This window comes from Chelon labrosus (genome assembly GCF_963514085.1).
Source record: "Chelon labrosus genome assembly, chromosome: 7".
Classification (NCBI taxonomy): Eukaryota; Metazoa; Chordata; class Actinopteri; order Mugiliformes; family Mugilidae; genus Chelon; species Chelon labrosus.
Window position 1 is genome coordinate 26,361,500 of NC_140343.1, and position 7,612 is coordinate 26,369,111.

Below are 7,612 nucleotides of genomic sequence, written 5' to 3' on the forward strand. Positions count from 1 at the left end.
AAACACAAGTGAGACTGCCTGGAAGAAGCAGCAAAGTGGATGTGCAAATGATCTCATCCCACCCAGGAACAAAGTGTCTTTTGGAGAGCATAAGGAAATATTTCATCTCACTTTCATCTTTTGCTCTTGTGAAAACGAATGGTTCCCAAACCTTTAGAACTGAGAAGTGAGATTTGAGCGGTGTATAACTTGGGTGACAGATTTCATGAGTTTAGCCAGTTGTTACTGAATTTCTGGACGCCAGTTGTCCTGCTTTAGTCTTGATGACTTTGGCCACAATCGATATCAATATCTCGAAACCTGATCTTGTGCTCTTGCAAGAACCCGGCTGCTTTGCAAAATAAATTCAGCAAAGCTCTTCAAGACCCACATCAATAAGTAGAAGAATTATTTAAACACATGAAAATTAAATTATAGGACATAGGAGGAGGCATACAGTGTTACCTGTCAACCCAGTAGTTCAGCTGTGATCCGGTTCAGCGGCAGTATGTCTTTATTGTTGCTATGTCTCTCTATGCCAGAGTTATCAAAAGAAATTATGGCACATTGATTGTAGACTACTTGTTAAATCGAGGTGATTCAGATTTCAAGCACCGTGCGCCATTGCCACAACTGTAACAGATTACCAGACTGCTTGGGCAAAGCTCTTATCTGCTTAGCACGCATAATTACTGATGATGAAGATTACCTGTTGAATGATCTTCTGAGAGCATGTTCAGATGCATAATTGTGTTTACTGGCAGAGGGAAAACAAGTCTTTCATCTCATGGAGATAAGAAGGAGATTCCACTTGGTGGCCCTTTCTGTGTATTCTCAGGTCTGATCTCTTTTTTTGCTTTGCTCCTGCCATCATTCTCTCTCCCTGATTAGAGAAGAAGCCTGCCTAAGCATCATAGTTAAGCTGAAGAAAGGCTGATGATAATGGTTTTCTATCTTGCTTGGTAGGTCTCTCTCGGGAGGAGGTTGGCTATGAGAAAGGATGACTGTGATGTGATGTGATATATTTTTTTTTTAATGTACAGTATTCACACATACAAATGTAGACTGGGATCTTCTTAATTAGTATGTCTCATACTGTACACATACTAATTAAGACATCCAGTTAAATGCAATCACTGGATTTGGATAGCTATATGTTCATCCACTACCACCAATATCCCTAGGAATCTTGAGTCCTCTCTTTGATACCTTAAATTTCAAAAATTCTTGTTACTTCAATATAATTTGTGCTTTACTCACAAACAACCTCCCCTGTTATCATAATCTGAAAAATGGTGCTTATATATAGAATTCATTCATTCATTCATTCATTCATCTTCTGTAACCGCTTGTCCTGTGAAGGTTCGCGGGGGTCTGCTGGAGCCTATCCCAGCTGTCATCGGGCGAGAGGCGGGGTACACCCTGGACAGGTCTCCAGTCTATCGCAGGGCTAACACAGAGACAGACAACCATTCACACTCACATGCACACCCACGGAGAGCCCCCTGAGAGTGCCGCCCCTATATGTAGAATGTCCATGATAAATGTATGAGCCAGTGAACAAAGCTTGAATGAAAACAGTCATCAGTTTACTACAGTACTATGGTGCACGCAGCACCAAATATATCATCTAAATTCTGCCAAAAACTCAAATAAAATTTAAGAAAATGTAAGTACTGTGTTCCATTTATCTTTCTGTCTTTACAAACATGACAAATGTTGGCCAGATTTGTGTCCATCCTTGTAGCATACAGTTCCACGGTGGTTATCACGACTTCTCGCTTGTTGTCACTAATGGCACAATTAGAATTGTGTATCTTATGCATAGCAGTATTAGGGGTTGTACCAACTAGTCGACTTTTCACCACTAAACTGAATTATTGTACTTTGGATTTTCTATTTTAAGCAAATAACAGTAAGCAAATTCAAAGTATAATTTTATATTGTATATTGTATAAAGTGTCAAGGTAAGTGTGGAAAGTGGAGGTGACAAAGAGAACAGAGCAGTAGGTATAGTCTTCATTCAACACAGAAGAATAGAGACAGAGCGTGAGGGAACTGACTGTCCTCTAGCTGGCACCTACTTATTCAATCATACTGCTTATTGTGATCATTTATTTTGTAAAAGTTGAGGAATTACTAGACAATAAGGACACGACCACACAGGACAACAACTGTATTGTATCGTCAGAAATGTTGTAAATGACTGGGGAATGTGGTGACTATCAACCACAGGTGATTAAGACTTCGTTTCCATATACAAAAAATCTAAACTGATCAATTGCAATGTTACAGTGGTATTTCAAATTGGAAGTGGAAGGCAGTTACACTAGCTTGACATGATAACTATTCATGTGCAAGGCGCTGCTGTGTCTGCAGACACCCTGCAGAAAGCTGCTAATCTGAAATTCTTCTTTACATAAACCCTTACTGTGACATTACAGTAGTCATTTTCCCATGCAGGCTTGGGACTGTGGCAGTCACATTCGTTCTGCAGATGTACCGAAGATCTTAAGGTATGAACAATATTAATTATTGCCATGGCAACATCACTATTTATGCAGTGAAGGCATCCTCTCGTGTACAGTGTTACGATTGTTCTTGCCAGTCTTGTTTGATCCACGAGCACGGGAGCAGACAGTTGAAAGCAAAGAAGGAGAGAAATCTGAATTGAAAGATGAAAGACAAGAAAACAAGTCTCTTTGGAGAAGTTGTGTGTGGAGGAAGCACTGGAGAGTGTGGCGGCTTTGATCATGCTGCCATGAAGTGTGAGGTTTCTAGTCTGGAGGTGCTAAATTGGCTCGCTTGGCCAATTACTTTGCAGCGCAGAGATTTCTAAAAAGGCCACTGTACACGGTCATCGTTTTCTGAATCATTTTTTTAGATTCCCTTTATGGATGCAGCCCATTGAACAATTACAGTTCAATTAAAAGGGTCATGCTATATTACTTTTTTTCTCATGCAACCCCCATCTTTGCATGCTATACACTGTAGGGGTTGAAGGACTTCGGATTTTTTAAAGTCTACTAATATGTGGTGAAAGTCGATGTCGACTAGACGATGACGTCGCACATAAAACACAGCAGAACGTAATGTTTTGCAACAATGAAATCTATGTTCTTGACCTGAATACATATTGTAGTGTCTCACACAAAGGAAGCTACAGAGGCTTTCTGCAAGGTAACCGAAGCTTGAACACGGGTTACTGTCAGCCCATGTCAACGCCATAAACACCTCAGTCTGACATTTCTAATATGCAACTCTCCTGCCTTGCTATGGCAGTGTAAGACTCTTTGGTTGGTCCACAGGTCACCGCTCCACTCCACTGCCTCTTTGCCCATTTGTGGTATTAATAATGGCTACACTGGTTTTAACTAATGGATCTCCAGTCAAACAATTAAACAGACATATTAACCCAGGGTTAGGGTGGATCACATTTTCAAACTGATGCATTAAAGCATACTGCGCCTAGAAGAAAAAAGGCTACTTCACTACTTCACAAATGGGCTTTGCATAGTCAAAGAAGAGCTATTTATCTTTCGCTGCCCAGGTTGTCAAGGCCAATAGAGAGAAATTACACTTAAAAAATCATTGACTGAGGTACTTCTGTATGGTGTTAATTCTTCTTTGTGGTTTGCCATGCTGTTGCCAGAGGTGACCAGGCATGAAATCCCATCGACACTTTCTAAAAGGCCAAGTGGCAGCGCTGTTGCTTGGAGATTAAGTTTGGAACAAATATGTCGATAGTGCCTAATGAAGTTGAATGGTCACTGTCATCAGGAGTACTGCTCTGAGAGGCCACTCTGTTTCCTGCTCATTTAATTCTCATGTTATTTAGTGCTATTGTGTCGGTGGATTTCGGTTTTCAGGTCTGAAAATCCTGCATTACAGGTGTATTTGTCACGAGGGTGACAAAAACGAAAACACTAGACAGTCATTTAATTAAATTAGGACCCGGGGTTGGCCCACGTTAATGAAATATGTGTTATTATTGCTTCAGTTCAAATACATGCTGTTGGATTTTAATAACTAAACAGAACCAAGTGAAGAGTTGTCTTTGCAGTTTTAAGAACTGGGTTGCTAGAGCTTGAGATTCAAAAGACTGACGCGATGAAAGATTGAGGCAGAAAGGAGAAAATTAAAGAATCAAAAGGAAATTATGCAAAGTTCATGCATGTATGATCATTTAGTTTATGTGGAGGACGATACCATGTTCTCACAATTCTTTCCCGCACCCACCTTAAATGTACTGAATGAAACAATTATGTGCCTGTACTGTATGCAGGCGTGAAATAAAGCGATGCATAGAGATGCAATCTAGAGGCTGAACAACATAATAAGCGCAATCTGTTCATGTCACAGTTGTAATAACACAGATTAATGGGGAATAGGGATGTCTGTGTAGGGGAAGGTGGAAGACTACTGAAGTGGAGACGGGAGGAGCCGTTCAACAATACAACATGTATGGGAAAAAAGAGAAAGGTGACCGTAGCTGTAAAAAATGTTGGATTCATGGAAAATAGATTTTTCCCTGAACTATAGTTGCAACATACAGATTTAGTCTATTATTAAATTTAAATTAAATAATGAGAGTGGTTCGACCACTGCCTGTTTGCTCGTGTTTAAATCCCACACTGATTATTTAAAGCTGAATTCCAGGAGCAAAGGGGCATTGTCATATTTTCATTTTACATCTCTTCCACTTATTCATTTTTGAATGACATTCTATTTAAATAACTTTTGTACATTTAGGCGTGATTGATTTGTGTGTGCTCTTTGAGATCTATCAAGTGGAATTTCAGAACCTTTTTAATAAACTGCAGATCAAATCACCAAGTAACGGGCCTTGTGAAAAAGTATCAGTACATCGTCGTCTACCCTGTCTACTCCATCTTAGTAGTCAAATGAAACCAAGCCTCCATTCATCTGCCTTGATTGTTCACATCAGAAAACAGCTGAATGAGCAAAAAGGCAGCAGATAAGGCATTGCTTTCCTACTACTATGCATAGCTCATGTATGTGTGGAAGAGTGGGAATACAGATGGTTCTGTCTTCTAAGTGCTGTTTCCTCAAGTAGACCATGTTTGCCGGATGTGAATTATCCTGAATGACCAATCACCCACTGTATACCAGATACATTTAGATGGATTTAGAAAGATGAATTTTGCTACCCAGATCTAAGAATTCAACCCAATCTGCCTGGAACATCCAACTATAAGTGCTCTAACAATATAACATGATGGAGGAGGACTGTTTTAAAAGTGTGCATCAGTGTTTGTGTGTGTGTGTTCTTGTACAGGTATGTTTTTGAGGACCAGTTTGCGTTTCATACCATCGAAGTGAGGACATTTTTGCAAATTGAGGATATTTTGGGCGGTCCTCACTTATTTACAAGGCTGTATGATTTGGTTTAAGGATAGTTAGGTTATACTTAGGATTCGGAGTAGGGGCTAGGGGCTGGGGTAGGGGTGAACAATATGTCGATCGCTATGGACCTGTAGATCGCGAAGGTAGCGCAGGTAGATCGTGTGCCATTGAAAAAATGTTTCAGATGTTAGTCTAATAATCATTTATCTGTTGCACCTCCAGAAAAAACAGTGAGACAAACGTTCACCTTCATTTTTTAACTTTTCATTGCAACATGTCCTCAGTTCAGTTCAGCCATGCACAACATCAACCACAACAACTCAAGGCTATTGTCTTTCTTAAAGGGACGGTGCTATTTTTCTAAAGGCGCTATGCAACAATTTTTCTTCTTAGGATAATAAAAAATATGGATAGAGCTACTAACACAAACAATTATTATGACTTAGGGTAGGGTATATATATATTGCAGAATTTCAGATTACATATATATTATATGTAGGTCACTTTGAGCCCAAAAAATGTGGGCACCCCTGGTCTAGGGAATGCATTATGTCAATGCATGTCCTCACAAAGCTAGCCAAACAAACATGTGTGTGTGTGTGCTGTGTATTTGAGTTAAACCAAAGAACCCACCTTTTATTGTGATGAGCGCTGGTACTGTGTAAACATGTAATGGAAGGATGGATGATGGTAAACAGACCATGCTTACGCTGTCAGTGATAAATTATGCACAGATGCACCGTCTGTGTTTACTGGTCTATGTTATGTTTGCAATTATGTGGTGAAGACAAAGGATCATAGTCAAAGCCTACTGATGATTTGCTATGTTTGCAGAGACAGCGCACGGACAAGATAAAGATATAGCATTATTACATTAATGGAGTCATTTTTATTTATTTTTTTACTGTGTAAGGAAAAGTTACATGAAATTTAAATGTACTGTATGATGTATTCTATTCTATTTTGACTAGGCTGACTGCACAGATGCTGTTTCTGTGTCTCACTGTTTTATGGTATTTAGTGCACAGTGGTTTATTGTTTGGTGCATGTTGCCAGTAATGTGGTGTTTTGTGCTCCTTTTCAGTAATGTGATTTAAAGTTTAAAAATGATATAAATGGGACATAATGACTTGATGATTGCATTGTAGTGGATATTTTCTGCACAGAGGTAGCCTCAGTGTTTACTGTGTGTTGGCAAGGATTGCCAGGGTAACTGCAGTTGGCAACAGTTCTATTCTTGTCATGCGGCAGTGAGGTAGGAAATATCTCAGGGTAGCATAGTATGGTCAACAGGGCACATTCTGCCTCCGTGAGTTAATTGGGTGTGAAAAGACATGAAGAAGATTTAGATCCTCCACTTCAGCAGGGGAGAAAAGAGGAGCTGGAAGGTGTGATAATAAATGGAACCTTAACGGTGACAGGTGGGATTAGCAAGCATCGGGGTGGTATATAATACTGCACTGCATCATGTGGTGAGGTCTTATCTGGATCGACACGACTATATTGTGGCAGCTTAAGAGTCGGTATCAGCATCTGTTCAGTCGTAAAATGAAATGATGCCGCTGTTTCACAGCAAGTCTTCCAATAAAAATACCTGTGAGATGAGTGAGGCACTTCTGATGCCACACTGAAGAATGTCATAGAGGAGTTAGAGAAATGGGAAAAGGCTGACTTTAAGAATAAAATGTTCATTGTTTGATTCCAACAGATACTGAAAATTCCGTCTGGGATTGTTTTTTGTTTTAAACTTTAATTGAAATAATTTAAGACACTACGAGCTGACAGACACATGGATGAGAAAGGTACTATATATCAAAAAGCATCATATATCCAGACTCCTTTCTTGCCAGCCTAATGGTTCAGAATTTCAGCACGTTGACAGGACTTGTGTGAACCCATTGCAAGATTGACTAGTGTAAATTTATTTTCTGTTTTTCTTCCTTCAAAGTCATGCTGTGCAGGATGAGTTTGGGGTTTAGTAGACAGACCTTAATCGGATTTTCTTATATCCATTGTAAAACAAATGAGAGATTCAGACTTTGTTCTGTTTTACTCACATAACACAATGAATGCGTTCTGCAGTCCTTTCATGGCAATCGTTGAACAGCTGTACTAGAACAGTGGTGGGCAGTCAGGAATCAGGCAGTCACGTAAAAGTCTGCGTCACTGTTTCTCTTTCTGTCATAGACTGTAAATAAAGATGGATGGCGGAAAGTGAAGCCAGAGCAAGTAGAGCGCCCCCTGGTGACTGGCTGTAGTATAAGTC